The sequence below is a fragment of the Oncorhynchus clarkii genome, chromosome 5 (genome assembly GCF_045791955.1).
Source record: "Oncorhynchus clarkii lewisi isolate Uvic-CL-2024 chromosome 5, UVic_Ocla_1.0, whole genome shotgun sequence".
Taxonomy (NCBI): Eukaryota; Metazoa; Chordata; class Actinopteri; order Salmoniformes; family Salmonidae; genus Oncorhynchus; species Oncorhynchus clarkii.
The window spans coordinates 56486854-56510080 of NC_092151.1; the positions used below are offsets into that span (position 1 = coordinate 56486854).

Sequence of the window (23227 nt, forward strand, 5' to 3'; positions counted from 1 at the left end):
TTTTACTGAGGAGGGGCTTCTGTCTGGTCAGTCTACGATAAAGGCCTGATTGGTGGAGTGCTGCAGAGACGGTTGTCCTTCTGGAAGGTTCTCCCATCTCCACAGAGGAACTCTAGAGCTCTGTCAGAGTGACAATTGGGTTCTTGGTCATCTCCCTGACCAAGACCCTCCTCCCCCGAATGCTCAGTTTGGCCGGCCAGCCAGCTCTAGGAAGAGTCCTGGTGGTTCCAAACTTATTCTATTTAAAATGATGGACGCCGCTGTGTTTTTGGGGACCTTCAATGCTGCAGATTTTTTTTGGTAAATGTGATATCTGTTTTTAATTTTTAATACATTTGCAAAAAAAAAATGTTTTTGCTTTGTGATTATGGGGTATTGTGTGTAGATTGATGTCAGGGAAAAAACAATTGAATACATTTTTGTATAATGCTGTAACGTAACAAAATGGGGAAAAGTAAAGGGATCTGAATACTTTCTGAATGCACTGTATCTACAGTACCAGTCAAAAGTTTGGACACACCTACTCACTCAAGGGTTTTTCTGTCATCAAGGCAAAATATGGCTACTTTTGAAGAATCTCAAATATATTGGGATTTGTTGAACACTTTTTTGGTTACTACATTGTTTCATAGTTTTGATGTCTTCACTATTATTCTACAATGTAGAAAATAGTCCAAATAAAGAAGAAACCCTTGAATTAGTAGGTGTGTCCAAACTGTTGACTGGTACTATTATATATATATATATACAGTTGAAGTTTACAGTTGAAGTTTACATACACTTAGGTTGGAATCATTAAAAATCGTTTTTCAACCACTCCACAAATTTTTTGTTGACAAACTATAGTTTTGGCAAGTCGGTTAGGACATCTACTTTGTGCTTGACATAAGTAATTTTTCCAACAATTGTTAACAGCCAGATTATTTCACTGATCATTCACTGTATCACAATTCCAGTGGGTCAGAAGTTTGCATACACTACGTTGACTGTGCCTTTTAAGAGCTTGGAAAATTCCAGAAAATGATGACATGGCTTTAGAAGCTTCTGATAGGCTAATTGACATAATTTGAGTCAATTGGAGGTGTACCTGTGGATGTATTTCAAGGCCTACCTTCAAACTCAGTGACTCTTTGCTTGATATCATGGGAAAATCAAAATAAATCAGCCAAGGGGCCAGGCCTCCACGAGTCTGGTTCATCCTTGGGAGCAATTTCCAAATGCCTGAAGGTACCACGTTCATCTATACAAACAATAGTACGCAAGTATAAACACCATGGGACCATGCAGCCGTCATACCGCTCAGGAAGGAGATGCGTTCAGTCTCCTAGGGATAAAAGGACTTTGGTGCGAAAAGTGCAAATCAATCCCAGAACAACAGCAAAGGACCTTGTGAAGATGCTGGAGGAAACAGGTACAAAAGTATCTACATCCACAGTAAAACGAGTCCTATATCGATGTAACCTGAAAGGCCGCTCAGCAAGGAAGAAGCCACTGCTCCATAACCGCCACAAAAACCCAGACTATGGTTTACAACTGCATATGAGGACAAAGATTGTACTTTTTTGAGAAATATACTCTGGTCTGATGAAACAAAATGGAACTGTTTGGCCACATTGACCATCATTATGTTTGGAGGAAAAAGGGAGAGGCTTGCAAGCTGAAGAACACCATCCCAGCCATGAAGCATGGGGGTGGCAGCATCATGTTTTGGGGGTGTTTTACTGCAGGAGGGACTGGTGCAATATATCATTCTCTCTACTATTTTTGTTTGCTTTACATTCTTAAAATAAAGTGGTGATCCTAAATGACCTAAGACAGGGAATTTTTACTGGGCTTAAATGTCAGGAATTGTAAAAAACTGAGTTTAAATGTATTTGGCTGGTGTATTTAACTTCCGACTTCAACTGTGTGTGTATGTGTGTATATATATATATATATATATAATAATATATATATATATATATTTATTTATTTACAAATCAATATTTGGAGTCAAAGTATCTATATAATATCCTCCGAAATAATATTGCTATATGTAACTATCACTAACTATAACCACTCTCTGCACGGCCCAAGTCTCATTCTAAGAAGTCTGCAGACTCTAACCTTGGGAGGGCCCAAAACTTGTATACATATGAAGACAAAGGCCAGGCATTGAGAGGGATCGCCTAGGCAGACTTTCTAGGAAAAGCCTTGGAAAGCAGGTGAGGGGTTAGGAGAGGGAGGAGGGGAGAGTAAAGGAAAAAATTAGAGGTAGGGGGGAGAGGAAAGGAAAAAAGAGGGGGAGCACGGTGTCTCCTTGCATTTAGCAAAGTTTTGACAGTTGGGCCCTTGTAAGCCATTGTGTACATACAGTGCCTTGCGAAAGTTTTCGGCCCCCTTGATCTTTGCGACCTTTTGCCACATTTCAGGCTTCAAACATAAAGATATAAAACTGTATTTTCTTGTGAAATATCAACAACAAGTGGGACACAATCATGAAGTGGAAGGACATTTATTGGATATTTCAAACTTTTTGAACAAATCAAAAACTGAAAAATTGGGCGTGCAAAATTACTTTCAGTGCAGCAAACTCTCTCCAGAAGTTCAGTGAGGATCTCTGAATGATCCAATGTTGACCTAAATGACTAATGATGATAAATACAATCCACCTGTGTGTAATCAAGTCTCTGTATAAATGCACCTGCACTGTGATAGTCTCAGAGGTCCGTCAAAAGCGCAGAGAGCATCATGAAGAACAAGGAACACACCAGGCAGGTCCGAGATACTGTTGTGAAGAAGTTTAAAGCCGGATTTGGATACAAAAAGATTTCCCAAGCTTTAAACATCCCAAGGAGCACTGTGCAAGCGATAATATTGAAATGAAAGGAGTATCAGACCACTGCAAATCTACCAAGACCTGGCCGTCCCTCTAAACTTTCAGCTCATACAAGGAGAAGACTGATCAGAGATGCAGCCAAGAGGCCCATGATCACTCTGGATGAACTGCAGAGATCTACAGCTGAGGTGGGAGACTCTGTCCATAGGACAACAATCAGTCGTATATTGCACAAATCTGGCCTTTATGGAAGAGTGGCAAGAAGAAAGCCATTTCTTAAAGATATCCATAAAAAGTGTTGTTTAAAGTTTGCCACAAGCCACCTGGGAGACACACCAAACATGTGGAAGAAGGTGCTCTGGTCAGATAAAACCAAAATTGAACTTTTTGGCAAAACGTTATGTTTGGCGTAAAAGCAACACAGCTCACCACCCTGAACACACCATCCCCACTGTCAAACATGGTGGTGGCAGCATCATGGTTTGGGCCTGCTTTTCTTCAGCAGGGACAGGGAAGATGGTTTAAATTGATGGGAAGATGGATGGAGCCAAATACAGGACCATTCTGGAAGAAAACCTGATGGAGTCTGCAAAAGACCTGAGACTGGGACGGAGATTTGTCTTCCAACAAGACAATGATCCAAAACATAAAGCAAAATCTACAATGGAATGGTTCAAAAATAAACATATCCAGGTGTTAGAATGGCCAAGTCAAAGTCCAGACACGAATCCAATCGAGAATCTGTGGAAAGAACTGAAAACTGCTGTTCACAAATGCTCTCCATCCAACCTCACTGAGCTCGAGCTGTTTTGCAAGGAGGAATTGGAAAAAATGTCAGTCTCTCGATGTGCAAAACTGATAGAGACATACCCCAAGCGACTTACAACTGTAATCGCAGCAAAAGGTGGCGCTACAAAGTATTAACTTAAGGGGGCTGAATAATTTTGCACGCCCAATCTTTTAGTTTTTGATTTGTTAAAAAATTTTGAAATATCCAATAAATGTTGTTCCACTTCATGATTGTCTCCCACTTGTTGTTGATTCTTCACAAGAAAATACAGTTTTATATCTTTATGTTTGAAGCCTGAAATGTGGCAAAAGGTCGCAAAGATCAAGGGGGCCGAAAACTTTCGCAAGGCACTGTACCTGTGTGTTTTTGTATTGCAGCTAGCTATACTGTAACTATAACAGTGGAGGCTCCTCAGAAGAGGAAGGGGAGGACTCAGTGAATTTCAGAAATATAAAAATAGTATAACATTAAAGTTATCCTTTTTAGATAACACTACACTAAATATGTTCACGTCGCCAAATAACTGATTAAAAAAGGTTTTGCTTTGAAGGTCCACAGTAGCCTCAACAGCCCCCTCTACGGTAGCACCACGGTGCAGCCGGAGGACATTTATTTTTTCGTCCTTCTCTGGGTACATTGACGTGAATACAAAACCCAGGAGGCGCATGGTTCTCACCCCGTTCCAATTATGACAACTCCGGAGGATCTTTCAACATATTGGAGCTCTTGCAGCATGAACTAACATGTTGCCCACCCAATCAAAGGATCAGAGAATTAATCTAGTACTGAAAGCATAAGCTACAGCTAGCTAGCACTGCAGTGCATAAAATGTGTTGGGTAGTTGACTCAAAGAGAGAGAGAAAGACAATAGTTGAACAGTTTTGAACAAATGTATTTATTTAAAAATGAAGAAGCGCGAGAGAGAGCTAGCTAGCTATATTTTGTATTTTTTTCGCTTTCATTACTTAGCTAGAAAATGCCGCTAGCTACTGTAGTTTAGTCTAATCAAACACCCAGCTCAAACAGAGAGGGATGCTATGTTAGCTACTGTAGCTGGCTATGTTTGGATAGCCAACACTATCCAACACTGTAACTTTTCCAAGTCAAGGTAAGCTTTAGTTTTTAATTTATTTAGTGCCACCGGGGCCCGCCGGTGTAACTGCTAAACTACTTGTTGACTGTACTGCATGATTGTAGCGAGTTTACTAACACGATAGTTCTAGTAGATATGTTTACTATGACGTTAGCTAATGTGGTAACAACAATGTAGGTTGTGTGTAGCGGTTATGATATGAAGGTTAGGCTTGGAAAGGTTTTTTCGCCTGGTCACAGACAGCTGATGTGTTATGCACTGAAGTCCACAAGCAAAGGGAAAAGGTGAGAGGAGGAGAACGCGTGGATGCAAGAATAAATTATAGAACGAGCTAAGTGATCATGCTGTTTGTATGTGGCTGCTATGCAAGTGAACTGTGTTTGCGGGTGATCAGGGTTTTATTAATTCCGCCGATTTTTGTTGCAAAACGTGTAGTAGTCTAAACTGGGTGAATGGAATATGAATGACAGTCATCCAATATTCTGTAATAGAAATAAGGCCATGATCATAAAAAAATTATAGCCCTCCCTCATCTTAAACGACACCGAGTTAGCGGATATGGTATGAAGGGTTAGCGGATATGGTATGAAGGTTTGGTTTGTAGCGTTTTTTGCGTCTGGTCACAGACAGCTGTTGTGTTGTGCATTGAAATCCACAAGCACAGCGAAAAGGTGAGAGGAGGAAAAAGTGATGATGCTGTTTGTGTGTGGCTGCTATGAAAGTGAACTGTGTGCGGGTGATCAGGAGTTTATTCATTCCGCCAATTCTGTTGCAAAATGTTTCTTAAACCGAAGCAAACTAAACCTACCTGAATTTGTCCAATAGAAACTCTAGTTTTTCCATTTTGAAACTCTTTGGACTAATGATTACACCCCAGATCAGCTAGATGCAGGCAAGAGTGTGCAAGATGGTATTGAATGTGTCACCGTCTGTCACTTTGATTACTCCAGTTTGTCTCTCAACCAGTGCACCTACATTACTTGTGGGAACCTCATGATGGGTATAGGTAAAATTTCAGTATCATGCAGTAGCCTAAACCTAGCGATATTATATTGAGCTGGGTGAATGGAATATGAATGACAGTCATCCAGTATGCTGTAATAGAAATATGGCCATGCTCATTCAAAAAAATCATCCACCCTAATCTGGAACAGCACTAACCACAACTGAACTATGAATAGGGCTGGGAATTGACCTCACAATACGATATTATCACAATACTTAGGTGCCAAAACAATATGTGTTGCAATTCTCACGGTTCGATATGTATTGCGATTCGATACAGCAGTTGTATTGTGATTTGATGTTCCAAACATATTGCTCACTACACTGTATGTCTGCTGCAGAGACGAGAGAGCATGAGAAAATGAGTTTTGATCAGTCATGTTGGCTCACTATTTAAAAAGAAGACGGAGAATAACCTAGCCCAAAAAATACAATGTGTGTGTATATATGTGTGTGCATATATATATATGCACACACATTTCTTTACAAATCGATACTTGGAGTCAAAGTATCGATATAATACTGCGATATGTAACTGTATCAATTTTTCCCACCCATCACTAACTATAGCCCCCTTCTGCAAGGCCCAAGTCTCATTCCAGGAAGACTGCAGACTCTAACATTGGGAGGGCCCAAGCTTGTATACAAAGACAAAGAAGACAAAGGCCAGGCATTGAGAGGGATCGCCTTGGCAATTTTCTAGGAAACGCTTTGGAAAGCGGGTGAGGGATTAGGAGAGGGGAGGAGGGGGAGAGGAAAGGGGGGGGGAGAGGGGGGAGCACGGTGTCTCCTTGCATTTAGCAAAGTTTTGACAGTTGGGCCCTTGTAAGCCCTTGTGGCTCGTGTGTGTGTGTGTGTGTGTGTGTGTGTGTGTGTGTGTGTGTGTGTGTGTGTGTGTGTGTGTGTGTGTGTGTGTGTGTTAGTGCTTTTATGTTATTGTGCATGTGCAAACATGCACCAGTAGTATTGAATTCCTATCCCCGGCCTTGTTTTTAAACAATGTGTTACCTTTTGCTTTGCTATTGACTTTGAAAAGATCAATGCAATGCTTTTGAAGCATTCTGTCTTTGGCTGGAAACTGTATAATAATCCTCTGCCCTGGTGATTTATTTATTTCAGGTTATGTTTTTAAACCTCTTATTTTAAAGAATTTGATGGATTTGCAGGAGCCTCTCACACTACCATATCTGGAGCCTCTCACAATGTCCAGGAATAAACTAGGTATTTCCCAAGGGTGCGGGGGTTGGTGAATACTCTGGATACACGCTCACACACATGCACGCTCACACAGGCACGTGCATACGCCCGTACTGTATAAACCTGCATGCACGCGCATACACCCTGGGAGTAGCCCTGGCTGTCTACATCTGTGCCAGAGTAGCTGGGGTTAAAGATGAATCTTCACTATGAAGGTTAGTTGTCATGCTGCTGCATAGTGTCCCCCCCCCACTGGCCCCTATGTGTATCAGGTTAATGCAGAGGAAACAGAGTGGGGTTTGATGATGTTATAGATGATGGTGTTATAGTTAGATGGATTTGCTTTATGATATAGGCAGCATTTGAGCTTTTACTCCCAAGAGGTCATCTCTTGCCCCTGAACGAGGCAGTTAACCCACTGTTCCTAGGCCGTCATTTGAAAATAAGAATTTGTTCTTAACTGACTTGCCTAGTTAAATAAAGGTAAGATAAAAAAAATAATAAACATGTGTCACACTTACTGTTACGAAGGTGAATGACAATTTCAAGTTACCATCGGCCTGGTACGAATAGTTCATTGCAGCTGTTGATGGAGGCAGAGGTCCACCGTACAACAAGCTCTCGCAGTCTCACTGCAGAATTAGACGTTTATCCACGTTTCTACGAACTTAAAATGTAGAAGTTGCTCTAAATGTCAAATTTAGAAGATAGGGTCAAAACATCACATTCAGGCACTCATGGTAATAGTGCTTACTGTTGCTGGTTTTGAAGGGATTTTCCAAGGTCCTCATAACATGGATCTTCATCCAATTTCAAAGTCACTCTTGAGCAATCTGCCAGCTATTGTAGTGGTCTGTAGACTTATGTAATTTATCAGAAACTTCCAGAGCAACTTTCAGTAGTGAGTACAAACATTTTACTTTTTTTTAATCATACTGGTCCCCAATGAGAATAGAACCCACAACCTTGGCATTGCAAGCACCATGCTCTACCAACTGAGCCACACGGGACCAGAATGTGTTCAGGAGAAAGTCGAGCCCTCCAGTGTCTGTACTCACACTGTTCACTGTACAGTACTGAAGCTACTGTCCCCTTGTAAAATTGGGCTGCACGCACAAATCAAATCCAAGTTTATTGGCCGCGTACACAGTTTAGCAGATGTTATATCGAGTGTGGCGAAATGCCTGTGTTACTATCACCTAACAGTGCAGCAAAAATGTCAAACAAGTACACAAGTAATAATCAAAAACTAGAAACAAGAAATCATGAATGGCCCGAAACAAATCCAGTAAACAACCCAAATAACATTGTATCAGTAATCCAAATGCAAGATATGCGTACACTGAGTATACAAACATTAAGAACACCTGCTCTTTCCATGACAGACTGACCAGGTGAATCCAGGTGACAGCTATGATCCACTTTAAATCCACTTCAATCGGTGTAGATGAAGGGAACGATACAGGTTAAAGAAAGATTTTTAAGTCTTGGTACAATTCAGACATGGATTGTGTGTGGGCCATTCAGAGGGTGAATGGGCAAGACCAAAGATTAAAGTGCCTTTGAACAGGGTATGGTAGTAGGTGCCAGGTGCACCGGTTTGTGTCAAGAACTGCAACTCTGATGGGATTTTCATGCTCAACAGGTTCCCCGTGTGTATCAAGAATAGTCCACCACCCAAAGGACATCCAGCCAACTCGACACAACTCTGGGAAGCATTTAAGTCAACAAGGGCCAGCATCCCTGTGGAACACTTTCGACACCTTGTAGAGTCCCGACGAATTGATGCGGTTCTGAGGGCACATACTAAGAATATGTACAGCAGTAGATATGTAAAGCAGTAGATATGTACAGCAGTAGATATATTACAGTGAGCTATGTCAATAATCCAGTGTACAAATAGTGTAACAAAATGCAATGTACAGCAGTAGATATATTAGAATGAGCTATGTGAATAATACAGTATATTAATACACAGTGCAAAAAACAATATAATAAACGGTCCAGTATTTCATGTCTTTATATACATGGGACAGCAGCGTTTGTGTGTGTGTGTGTGTGTGTGTGTGAGAGAGTCTATCTTTGTCTCTTACTACAGGAGATGGTGCAGGGCTGTAAGTCTGACGGCCTGAAGAGACAGACGTTTTTTCAGTCTTTCTTTTCCCGGCTTTATTACACCTGTACTGTCTCTGTCTGCTAGATGGTAGTGAACAGACCGTGACTCTGTGGCAAAGGACCTTGATGATCTTCTTGACCTTTGACACCGAGTGCTGTAAATGTCCTGGAGGGCAGGCAGCGTACCACCAGGGATGCCTTTAGCTGACCGCACCATGAGTGCTTAATTAGTCAATTGTGAGGTACCAAAAATAAATAAATCTACTTTATAATAAAGCATTCTATGCATTATCATCGCTTTTGCGTGCTGGCAGAGCATTAGAGTAGAGGTGCTTGCAGAAGTTGTACATATGGGATTGTTTTTCATCAATAGCCTAGGTGTGTGGAGACACATTGTACAATATGAGTAGGGAGTTATTGTCCTGAAAAAAAACGTTCTGGTTTCGCTGACTCACCCAATGATGTGCTGTTCACTCTCCTGCGATGGTCGATGCGCAAAGTGCCAAAAGCCTACAGTATCTCTTTCTTGCAAAACCATGCTGTTCGCTCAATAGGCCTATTTGGAAGTTGATAACTTAGGCCAGGGGTTTTCAACTCTTCCCCTACGAGGTCCAGAGCCTGCAGGTTTTCTGTTCTACCTGATAATTAATTGCAAGCACCCGGTGTCCCAGGTCTAAATCAGTCCCTGATTAGTGGGGAACAATGAGAAAATGTGGTGGAACTGGCTTCGTGGTCCAGAGTTGAGTTTGAGGGACAGGCTATTTGGTAGCCGACAGATAGATTAGAGTTCTCTTTTTGCAACAGTTAGCCATTTGCAATGCTGGAGAGATGACCTTCGCAGGCTCATGTCGACCAGAGCAGAGAGAGGGAGAGAGATCATAGAAAGTGTTCTGTGAGAGACACAGGCGCGCTTCTCTCTCACCACAGCAATGGCCACGCGTTGGTTACAGTGTTGTGCAAACTATGAACTGGGGCCCTACACACATCAATTCTTAGAATATCAGGCAGGTTTTCACATTACGTTTTTTAGGGGGCAGGAGAATTACAGAGGAGGCAACTTGAATGAACTCTGATTGCTTTTATTATAATTTTTACTTTGCAAACAGAGAGAAGGAAAAAAAGGGCTTTCCGTTGAGTGGTACCGGATCCTGGCGAATGGGTTCCAGAACGAAACAGTCCAGAACTGAGAGGTGCCGGTTCCTGTTCCGACAGGCTCAAATGAAGCACCGCGCACCATCGCCTGGAAAGCCATTTGGTTGAGGGAGGTACAGTTGCCCTACAGTTGCCAGGCACTGATGCGGCCTGACAGAACTCTCTCAATGGTTTATCTGTAGATGGTACCTTATTACACACTCACATACACACACACACACACCCTTTCACATGCACGTTTAACCAGGCAAGGCAATACAAGGTGACAGGGGGTCCATTGTAAGCTGTTCAAACAGAAAGTATCGCTTCGGAACGAACAGAGTTGTGATACTTAACAACCCCTTTACTCAGCCAACACCCTACCAGGCAGCCAAGCAAGCAGGCAGGGAGGCTCACATACAGACTGCAAATCATACTGCGCATGTGTGCGTGCACGGGTGTGAGTGATCTGCACTGGGGTCAATTTTGTTAGTGAACAGCAGAGGAATGGCAGCAAAAACCAGCGAAACTGAAAAGTTGTACACATGTTTTCACTCTTTCTTCCTCCTCTCTGTTTTCAATCTTCTTGCAATGGCCTCCAGCACCTGTTAACAGTGGGAGAGAGCTGGAGGGAGTAGGGGGCACGCAGGAGGGGATGAGGGAGGCTAAATAGTGTAGGGTGGTCGGGTCTGGTGTGAGGTCATTCAAGGTCATTTATAACACTAGCTGTACAGAGTACCTATCCTGAACGCAACTGAAACTGGCATTCAGCTCCTGATTTGAATATTGCACCGTATAATTGGCTATGGGAATGCATTCAAAGTCAAACTGGCTTCACGTTCTTGAGAGTAGATCAACTTTGCTGCTAGAATGTTGTTGTTTTTGTTGTCGTCCGCTTACTCTTATAGACACATCTTGGTGTTGTGCAGTGCAGCCATAAGCTTTGGTCTCTAACGGCCACACACACACACACACACACACACACTTTCCTACCTTGTTGCCTTGGGAAGAGGCAGTCACAACACAGTTTGACGCTGATCCCCCGTGAGCAGTACACAGGGCTTCCCTCTGTAGACACCTGTGTTGCTGGACGCTACAGCTGTTTTGTGACACACACACACAGATATCATCTCACTACTTCGTTCCAGACACACACCCACACACTCTTTACTCACCCTTCACTTTCTCTCCCCGCTCCGTTCCAGATGGCGCTGATGATCTCATCACGGTAGGGCTTTCTCCTGCTTAACCAGAGGGGAGTGAGAATCATCACACACACGCACACACAGCTATGTCTTACTATACTTGTGAGGACTTTTTGGCGACCAACAATTGATTCCCATTCAAAATCCTATTTTCCCTAAACCTAACCCTAACCATAATTTTAACCTTAACCCTAATTCTAACCCTAAACCTAACCCCTAAGCCTAAAATAGCCTTTTTACAAATGTCCTCATTCTCTGAATTTTTGTTGGTTTACTATTCTTGTGAGGACTTCTGGTACTCACAAGTATAGTAAAATGTACACACACACACACACACACACACACGAGTACACATAGCCTTGTATGGTGCTTGTTTGCCTCATCATCAAGTGTCTGGGAGGAGTGACTACTGTATGCTGTCTAGGGTTTCTTTTGAAAGCCAAGGTTTGTTGTTTCTGATTGTACAGCTTTCCTCCTTGATGAGCTTATTTTATTATGCCGGTCATCTTTCAGTTTGAAACATTTCCCATTTTAAAATGTATTTCAGGATTTCAAAATCGGTTGGATGACCTCCTCAGATTCTGTGTAGGCTGTTTTCATTTCTATTTTTGACATTCCATAATTATTGGATGTTATACTGTATGTCCATTTGTTATTATCCATTTAGCATACTGTTAACTGGACCAAATATATCCAACTAATGAATCATCGATAGAACACATAGTTCCTAGTGTTGTCATCACTCCCTGTGTATTTGTTGTTATCCTTCTGTGCCTGAGTTACTCACTGATTTGAGAGAGTTGATAGCTTTGGCCTGGCTTGTTGATGGGATGTTGTTCGTAACCAGGCAACGGGACGACCTCCCTTGATTACAGCTCTTCCATGACACACTTTTCCAACTGATTTAAGGTCAGTTCCTCCTGCTAATAATGGAGGTTTAAGACTTGGAGAGGGTATGCTGATTCTAGATCTGTGCCTGAGCAACTTGGACTCAGGGGTAGACGTAACATAGTATACATAAATCTCCCTCTCTCCATTTAGTATGATATGTTACGTTTTGTATGCTATGTTTTAATTTATGGATGTCCATCACCCATTTCATATGATATGTTATGAATTACAGTTGGTATGATTACGTATGAATTGAACATTTGCAATACATACCATATGTCATGAATTCCACTTTGTTGTGTCTAACATTAGCTAGGTGACATCTAACTAAGACGTTTGGTGCAGCATTTCTCAAGTGAAATTTTTGGCATGAAAACGATTAGTCTCTCATTGAACGACAACAAACACTTAATTGAAGAATCCCTACTGTTGACCAGTCACCGACGAAGGGGCATAGACTTCTGCTACCGACTTTGCCTCCAGAATGTGTGCATGAACAGCTGCAAAAATCCTTTCCCAAGCCTCTCGAGTGGCGCAGTGCTGGAGGCTCGATCCTGTCGCAGCCGGCCGCAACCCGGGAGACCCATGAGGCGGCAAACAATTGGCCCAGCGTCATCTGGGTTAAGGGAGGGTTTGGCCGGCCGAGACGTCCTTGTCCCATCGCACTCTAGTGACTCCTTGTGTTGGGCCGGACGCACGCACGCTGACTGCGGTCGCCAGACACATTGGTGCAGCTGGCTTCCGGGTAAGGCGAGCAGTGTGTCAGGAAGCAGTGCGGCTTAGCAGGGTCGTGTTTCAGAGGACGCATGGCTCTCGAACTTCGCCTCTCCCGAGTCTGTACGGGAGTTGCAGCAATGGGACAAGACTGTAACTACCAATTGGGGAGAAAAAAAGGGGTAAAATAAAGCAATAATAATTTGAACAAAATAAAAAATGAATCTAAATGAACAAAAACGTCAAAAGATGTCGTCATAATATATGCACAAACTGTTTCGGGTTGGGAAGCATTCAGATGCTTTTAGGGTTAGAGGAGTTGCAAAGTAGTAAGTTGTTGCAAAGTTGTGTGGAATGTGATTTGAAATCGCAATTTTTTGGGTTGATAGACATTCACGTTATACACCTACCATTCCTTCCCAACCAACCTCCCTCCTTTAGATTTTGGCAAAATTATTTTTATTAGAATTATTAGAATTATTATTAGAATTATTATTTTTTGGGGGCCTAAGTAACCTTCTGTCTTATGTAACCATACCAAAAGTACAATTTTATACTAATTGGAGGGTCACAAATGTATGTTTACTATGTTACTTCTAGTCTTTGAGGCCAGGCTGGCCTGAGGACAACTTGTTACCCGGAGCAACAGTGTTAGCCTACATAAAGAGTGTATTGTGAGCATGCGCTAAAGGCTAAAGGGCTAACCGCTAACAGCTAAGTGCTAACAGTGGTTTGTTTGGGTTTTGAAGTAGCCTCAAAGCTCATGTTACAGTCCAGAGAATGGCTTATTCATGAGCCAAACAGTCACTGGCCTGTTGATGACAATAACAACTCCACCACACTTCAAGTCAGCCATGTAAAATGACACTGTTGTTTTCACACGATATTTTGAATTGATTTGAATGAGATATGGGATTGCAGTAGAATATAAGTGGCTTGTGATGTTTATTTTTATGTCATTACAAAGGTCCTTGAGGGACTTGACACATGAGGGGGTATGACATAGTTTTAGGCCTATACTGATTACATTATATTTATATGATGTATCATTACATTCTGGGGCTCCCAAGTGGCGCAGCTGTCTAAGGCACTGCATTTCAGTGTTAGTGACATTACCACAGACCCTGGTTAAAATCCAGCTGGTATCACAACTGGCCGGGATTGGGAGTTCCACCATTTAACAATGGTGTTAACCCCTCTCTCTCTCTCCATCTTTCTCTCTCTCCTTGGCTTCCTCACTGGTTCTTTCTCTAAGCGCTGTGTGAACCGATGGCACCGATGGCAGAGAATAATGTCGACCAATAACATCTCCCAGGCCAGGAAGCTGGTGGAGCAGCTCCGCATCAAGGCGGGGATCGAACGCACCAAGACAGGTTTGGAATCATATTTAGGGCCCAGAGTTTTTTCCAGGGCCTGAGGTTTTTCCATGGTTAGGTCACATGGCCTCTCCCCCTCTCTCTCCCTGACTCTCACTCTCTCGCTCCCTCTTCCCCCTCAGGTATCTAAGGCAGCAGCAGAGATGATGAACTACTGCGAGATGCACGCACACAGAGATCCTCTGCTAGTGGGATTGCCCACCTCTGGAAACCCCTTCAAGGACCAGAAGCCCTGCATCATCCTATAGCTCCGCCCCCACCCCACCCCTGGCCTGTCAATCACTACCTTTAACCTCAAGACACTGTGGGCTGCTCCGTGAAACCCTGACCTCAGAGACTTTGAAGGATAGAGAGGTGATGCTATGTACAATACATATACAGTACATATATAGTCATGATTGTGAGCTGAATAGGTGAAAATCAAATGAATGTGAATCATTGGTGCAACAGACGGTTTGGCAGAAAAAGCGTTGTTGGGACGCATTGGAAAACAGGAATGTTACCGGATGATACTGCAAGAGGAGCGGTGAAACACATAATTGGCAGATACAAATGAAGGAAAGCACAAGGCTTTGTGTTCCTCCAAACACATTTTCTGTCATTCAGAATGTAACATTGTCTGGCTAGAGAGAAAACCCAGCTAGCACATTTGGTTCCATTAAAGTTTTGTTGACGCTGAGAACAGAATGTATGTTTTAAAATAACATTCTTAAATGTTACTAATGTTTTCTTGTTGTTTTTATGGAAAGTTTTCTTGATGTTCTGAGAACATGGCTTTAAATAGAATCATGAGGACACCTGCAGAAAGCCGTATGCTTAAGTGTTGAGATTCCCACAGAAGAACGTTGTTTCTTAACTTTCTTTGAACAATTTAAGAACATTACTTTAAATCAGGGTTCCCCAACTGGCAGCCCAAGGCCCAAATTTGGCCCGTGGGTGGTTTTATTTGGCCCCCCAAGTACATGTATATTCTAAATCTATTTTTTTTTTTTCCTGAATCAGAAGTCATTATGTTAACTATCCGTCCTAATGCCAATATGAATGTAACAGTGTTTGTTTTTTCATAATTTGCCCTGCCTTCCCTCTTTTTTGGGGGGTACAAATAACAACACCCTATTTGGCAGATGTATTTTCCTCAAAACGCTTTCTTCCCCAATGTTTCCAATGATCATTGTGTCTAATCCTTAAAGGCCTCCGTAAAGCCTTTGGTCCTTTATCTGGGAATTAATGTATCTTCGTGCCAATGTTAATGCCATTTACTGTACAATTATTCTTCCAGATCATCAATCATTAGGCGTGGTTATTAATGGTGACAATTCTGTTCATCTTGTTTTATTATTATTATTATTATTCGCTTTGGTGCAAAAATGTTTTTGGCCAAGGAAAACACAAAACCATACATTCACTTTTTCAAACTTAATCAGTGTTTCATCAAGAAATGCATGTTTCACGTTGCAGTACATGTTCATATAAAGTTATTGCCTTTCACAGTGCAATGATTCTCTTCTCTTTTGTTGAAGTTCATTTGATTATTACTCAAATCAAATCAAAGTATATTTGTCCCGTGCGCCGAATACGCCAGGTGTAGACCTTACAGTGAAATGCTTACTTACAGGCTCTAACCAATAGTGCAAAAAAGGTATTAGGTGAACAATAGGTAAGTAAAGAAATAAAAACAGCAGTAAAAAGACTGAAAAATAACAGCAGCGAGGCTATAAACAGCAGCGAGGCTATAAAAGTAGCGAGGCTACATACAGACACCGGTTAGTCAGGCTGATTGAGGAAGTACATTGTAGATATGGTTAAAGTGACTATGCATATATGATGAACAGAGAGTAGCAGTAGCGTAAAAGGGGTTGGTGGGTGGTGGGACACAATGCAGATAGCCCAGTTAGCCAATGTGCGGGAGCACTGGTTGGTCGGGCCAATTGAGGTAGTATGTGCATGAATGTATAGTTAGAGTAACTATGCAACCATTTCATTACCTGTTCAGGAGTCTTATGGCTTGGGAGTAAAAACTGTTGAGAAGCCTTTTTGTCCTAGACTTGGCACTCCGGTACCGCTTGCCATGCGGTAGTAGAGAGAACAGTCTATGACTGGGGTGGCTGAGGTCTTTGACAATTTTTAGGGCCTTCCTTTGACACCGCCTGGTGTAGAGGTCCTGGATGGCAGGCAGCTTTGCCCCAGTGATGTACTGGGCTGTACGCACTTCCCTCTGTAGTGCCTTGCCGTCGGAGGCCGAGCAATTGCTGTACCAGGAAGTGATGCAACCAGTCAGGATGCTCTCGATGTTGCAGCTGTAGAACCTTTTGAGGATCTCAGGACCCATGCCAAATCTTTTTAGTTTCCTGAGGGGGAATAGGCTTTGTCATGCCCTCTTCACGACTGTCTTGGTGTGTTTGGACCATTCTAGTTTGTTGTTGATGTGGACACCAAGGAACTTGAAGCTCTCAACCTGCTCCACTACAGCCCCGGTCCTCCTTTTCCTGTAGTCCACAATCATCTCCTTAGTCTTGGTTACGTTGAGGGATAGGTTGTTATTCTGGCACCACCCACCACTCTGACCTCCTCCCTATAGGCTGTCGTTTTAGTCGTTTTTAATTGACTGCTCTTAATAGTTGATGATCACTTAAACGTTTAGACTGGTTTGTCTAATACAGATTGAGAACTACATACAGTTTTTCCACAACCCTTAGTACAAAACTGGTCACACTTGTAACGCAGCCAGTCTTTCATTCAAAAACCTGTCACTGTGCATTCATTTGGATTGTAAAACCTCTCACCACACAACCATTTCCGTTTCGAAATATAAGTTTACTGTGAAATGTAATGAGATCATTGGTTTAATCACCAAAACATGACATCTTTTCAATTTAGTCGTGTGAACGACCAGTTAATTCAATAGCAAACAATGCAAGATACGTGTTTCAAATCGCCCTGAGAAGTGCTGAAAGTAATATGCTGCAGTACTGTAAATTGCAGTAGATTACAGTTTTCACATTATGCAGTACACTTACATTATCCAACAAAATGGACAGAAAATCTATCATTTCCATAATATATATCCAATGTTGAAGATTATACAGTCATTCATTTTTCAGAGATAATTGAAACATATACTGTATGTTGTCTGTATACTGTCTGTAATCAAATGTATGAAGTGAAAATATAACATGTTTAGCACGCATTTATTTGCATCAAGCCTGTCTTGAGAATTTGGCCATAAATTCTCATCCACATAACAGTGAATTTCCTCATTGTTCATGCACTGCGGGAAAAATCTTTTGGCACGGCGAATCCAAGCTTGACATTGGACTGCATTGATTTCGTCACATGCCCCATCCATGGCCAGAAGGAGGGTGGCACACTCATGGGGACGGCGATCGTACACCTTCCACCTCCATGCTGAAACAAATACCTCAAAAGGCTTGAGGAAAGGAGATAATGGGGCAGGTATACAGTGCATTCGGAAAGTATTCAGACCCTTTCACTTTTTCCACATTTTGTGACGTTAAAGGCTTCTTTTAAAATTGATGAAATTGTTTTTTCCCCTCATCAATTTACACACAATACCCCATAATGACAAAGCAAAAACAGGTTTTTAGAACTCTTTGTAAAAAAACGGACATATCACATTTGCCTAAGTATTCAGACCCTTTACTCAGTACTTTGTTGAAACACCTTTGGCAGTGATTACAGCCTTGAGTATGACGCTACAAGCTTGGCACACATATATTTGGGGAGTTTCTCCCATTCTTCTCTGCAGATCCTCTCAAGCTCTGTCAGGTTGGATGGGGAGCATCGCTGCACAGGTATTTTCAGGTCTCTCCAGAGATGTCCGATCGGGTTCAACTTCGGGCTCTGGACTGGAAGACTCATCCGGATCGAGGGAAAGATGAACGGAGCAAAGTACAGAGAGACCCTTGATGAAAACCTGCTCCAGAGTACTCAGGACCTCAGACTACGCCGAAGGTTCACCTTCCAACAAGACAACAACCCAATGCACACAGCCACCACCATGCTTTGCCGTAGGGATGGTATTGGCCAGGTGATGAGCAGTGCCTGGTTTCCTCCAGACGTGACACTAAGGCATTCAAGCCAAAGAGTTCAGTCTTGATTTCTTCAGACTAGAGAATCTTGTTTCTCATGGTCTGAGAGTCCTTTGGGTGTCTTTTGGTAAACTCCAAACAGGCTGTCATGTGCCTTTGGATTCCTTCTCGCCACTCTACCATAAAGGCCTGATTGGTGGAGTGCTGCATAGATGGTTGTCCTTCTGGAAGGTTCTCCCATCTCCACAGAGGAACTCTGGAGCTCTGTCAGAGTGACCATGGGGTTCTTGGTCATCTTCCTGACCAAGGCCCTTCTCCCCCGATTGCTTAGTTTGGCCGGGCGTCCAGCTCTAGGAAGAGTCTTGGTGATGGATGGATGCCACTGTGTTCTTTGGGACCTTCAATGCTGCAGCTCTACGGACAATTCCTTCTACCTCTTTTGTTTTTTCTCTGACATCACTGTCAATTGTGAGACCTTATATAGACAGGTGTGTGCCTTCCAAATCATGCCCAATCAGTTGACTTTACCACAGGTGGACTTCAAAAGCACCAGGTAAATGTGTTTCATAGATACATGGTGCCTCTTCAAAAGCCAGACTATTGTTGGTCGGTTGATGGATGACACATTGGCAAAGGTATCATCGTTCTCATTGGCCTGCTTTATTTCAATTCTGAGGGTAGAACACTGTATACTGCCAATAGATCATACGGTAAGAATATTAACGTTTAATAAATGGACATGCATTACAATATGTCATTTACTGCAAATGTAATGGTAAAGCATAAAGCATGTCCTGTAGACTTCTTGGCAAAATGTTCTCATGATCGAATTGAGAGTTGATCTTTTCAGATTGGGTTGAACTCCTCTGCCAGCCTCTGCCATGGTAATATACTGTAGTATCACCCTCCTTCAGGACATGAATACAAGGTGCAATGAAATCAGTCCAGACCTAGGTCAAGGCTTGGATTCGCCATGCCAAAAGGTTTTTCCCCAGGTGCATGAACAACGTATTTACTGTGACTTCGAAGAGAACCTACAGTATGGCCAAATGCTCAAGACAGGCTTGATGCAAACTAGTGACGACTTAACATGATGCTTCTTTCCTTTCTTTTACTTGATTACATTGTGAAATGTGTCTTCAGTGATCACACCTTCTGATAACACATGGGATAGAAATGATTGAAGTTATATGTTCAATCAATTTTAGTGGGTAGTGCGAGTGTATTACCTAAGGTGAAAATAGTGTGGTGTACGGTAGTTTTACAGTGCTGTAGGATACTACATTCAAAGGGCAATTTTGAAACGTGTATCTTAATTTGTTTTGCTATTGGATTAAGTGGTTGTTAAAATGTCAAAATTGAGAAGATGTCATTATGTTCTGTTTCAGCGATTAAACCAAAGTACTCATTATATTTCACAGTAAACTTATATTTTGGATCAATGGTTGTGTGGTGAAAGATGTCTAGAAACAAAACGTATGCACAATGACAGGTATGAATGTAAGAGTGTGTCACGCCCTGACCTTAGTTATCTTTGTTTTCTTTATTATTTGGTTAGGTCAGGGTGTGACAAGGTTTGTTTAGGTTTTGCATTGTCTAGGGGTTTTTGTATGTCATGGGGTTTTTGTATGTCTAGAGGTTTTTGTAGTCTAGGTGTTTATATGTCTATGGTTGCCTGGATTGGTTCTCAATCAGAGGCAGCTGTTTATCGTTGTATCTGATTGGGAACCATATTTAGGTAGCCATATTCCTTGGGTATTTTTTGGGTTGTTATTCTATATTTAGTTGCCTGTTCTGCACTAGCCATATTGCTTCACGTTTTGTTCAGTGTTCGTTCTTCTATTAAATAAGTATGTTCGCTTACCACGCTGCGCCTTGGTCTCCTCTTTATGACGACCGTGACATAGTGGCTGCTTTACAAGTGTTACCAGTTTGCAGTTTTGTACTAAGAGTTTTGAAAAATCACCACGTACTTGTGAAAATAGTACCAAAGAGATAACATAAAAAATTGTAACATGATGCCACTGTATGATTGGAGTTTCAGGAGGTTTTGTTGCAGGTACTGTACTGTATTGAAACGCTAAGGGAGCTAGTAAACCCGAGATCCACTATGTCTTACTGAATAGCTCTTAGTATGGCTCTTTAAGTTTACTCAATAACCAGCAACTTACTGTACTATTCATTGTACAGTTTCACGAGATCCCCATGAATAGTGCTGTCAGCTGCAGGAGAAAGGAGGGCAATACATTTTGGGGGCATGACCTGCGTGAGGCTAATTTAGAGATCTTATTTTAGCCCAGAAACGGTACAACTAGTACAATTGAGAGTCAACAGATGTGACTGCCCATTATGCAACTGGCATGTGATTGCTTTAGTCACTTAGTGTCACATGAGGGTTGACTGGTAAATGCCCACGCAGTCGGCACAGTATGAATGTGTGTGTGTGTTGTAATTAGTACACCAAAGAATGTTAGGGATCATAAAGATTCAGCGAAAGCCTTGGGGTGGGCGTGTTGTTTAAGCGATTGGCAAAAAAAAAAAGAAACATTATTTACCCCCAATATAGCTATTTATCTTGGGTTAAAAATAGAGGAAAAGGAATGAAATACAGAAGAGTTGTACAATAGAAGGCTTTGGATGTGTCGCCTAGAGAAACAACGAGGCTATTTGATTGAGGCCCCGTGCCCATAGCACAATCAAAGCTCTTTATTGGTGACTAAGTCTTAGGAGAAATCACAAGAGTCCGACTCAAGAAAATGACGGCTGGCTCACTGCTCCTGTCATGACACCACAAAGGCTGTTTGGACAACATGAAAATTCACAGTGAAATGAACAGGCTTGTCTTTGTAGCGGCTCTCTGTGTCTCCGTCACCCTGGCTGTGTCCCAAATGGCACCCGATTCCCTATATATATTCCCTATGTAGTACACTACGTTTGTGTGTCTGATCAAAAGAGGTGCACTAGAGGGTTCCATTTGGGACACAGCCTCTGTCACGTTGGTGCCAAATACTGCTGTTGTGGCGTCTACTCCCGTGTCAGCCTGACTTGAAACCAGCCGCAAAAAAACAACCAGTAAGGGGTCAGGTTAGACAGAGCGAGAGAGAGATGCACACATACCCACACACTGTTGAATATATTTAGTAAGATGTTTACATATGAAGTGTCATCAGAAATGAAAGACAGCTGAATGTGAATTTTGATATTATTTAGAATGATATGGCAAGATTTTGTTAATTGATGGCTGTTGTTCAAAAACATAAAAAATACAAACTAATCATCAGCTAAAAGAAACAGAGTCATTCTTAAGTCGCTCATAAGTCACTCCAAATAAATTCTTAATGACCTTTTTAAACCTCTTAGGTACTGACTCAAAATTGGGAATAAGTGAGAATGTCAGACAGCATAGCCAAACAATCAGAGGGAGAGAGTGGATGTTGATCAATAATTGCCTTTAGACATCTGTTGCCGTTTGTCAAATTGACACTAATGATTGTTGACATACATGTACTTAGAGATCCCGCACACTCATCCTATTTTTGAATTAAAACTAACCTTTGAATGACCAAAACGTCACCCATACTATTGTTACGCTATTAAAATGCTCAGAATGTAAGACATGTTACCTTTTTCTCTCACCATGAAGATGGCGCTGGAGAAGATGGCTGCCGTTTTATGGGCTCTTAACCAACCGTGCTATTTTGTTTGTTTTTTCGCGAAGACCAGCATCCCGGAGTCTCCTCTTCACTGTTGACGTTGAGACTTGTGTTTTGCAGGTACTATTTAATAAAGCTTCCAGTTGAGGACTTGTGAGGTGTCTGTTTCTGAAACTAGACACTCCAATGTACTTATCCTCTTGCTCAGTTGTGCACCGGGGCCTCCCGCTCCTCTTTCTATTCTGGTTAGCGCCAGTTTGTGCTGTTCTGTGAAGAGAGTAGTACGCAGCGCTGTACGAGATCTTCAGTTTCTTGGCAATTTCTCGCATGGAATAGCCTTCATTTCTCAGAACAAGAATAGACTGACGAGTTTCAGAAGAAAGGTCTTTGTTTCTGGCCATTTTGAGCCTGTAATCGAACCCACAAATGCTGACGCTCCAGATACTCAACTAGTCTAAAGAAGGCCAGTTTTATTGATTCTTTAATCAGAACAACAGTTTTCTGTAGCAAAAGGGTTTTCTAATGATCAATTGGCCTTTTAAAATTATCAACTTGGATTAGCTAACACAACGTGCCATTGGAACACAGGAGTGATGGATGCTGATAATGGGCCTCTGTACGCCTATGTAGATATTCCCAAAATAATCTGCCGTTTCCAGCTACAATAGTCATTTACAACATTAACAATGTCTACACTGTATTTCTGATACATTTTAAGTTATTTTAATGGACAAAAATGTGCTTTTCTTTCAAAAACAAGAACATTTCTAAGTGACCCCAAATTTTTTTAACAGTAGTGTATATCCTACTAACGGGACTGTATGTAATGTTTCACTGTATCTTATGTTTCACCGAGTCGTGGATGAACGACGACATGAATAACATACAGCTGGCGGGATATACACTGTATCGGCAGGATAGAACAGCAGCCTCTGTATATTTGTAAACAACAGCTGGTGCACGCTGGTGCACGATATCTATGGAAGTCTAAATATTTTGCATGAGGTAGAGTATCTTATGATAAGCTGTAGACCACACTATCTACCTAGAGAGTTTTTATCTATATTTTTCGTAGCTGTCTACATACCACCAGAAACCGATGCTGGCACTAAGACCGCACTCAATGAGCTGTATACGGCCATAAGCAAACAGGAAACCGCTCATCCAGAGACGGCGCTCCTAATGGCCGG

At 42.0% G+C, this 23227-nt stretch overlaps 1 long non-coding RNA gene across 2 annotated transcripts in view; it reads left to right on the forward strand.

The window, feature by feature from the left end:
- The window catches only part of LOC139410107 (uncharacterized), a 120335-nt gene extending 106001 nt beyond the window's left edge, over positions 1 to 14334 (forward strand). For both annotated transcript variants that reach the window (XR_011634449.1, XR_011634450.1), the window contains one exon: positions 14215 to 14334. This is a non-coding gene — a long non-coding RNA (uncharacterized lncRNA). The remainder of the gene's footprint in view (positions 1 to 14214) is intronic.
- Positions 14335 to 23227: the final 8893 nt, after the last annotated feature.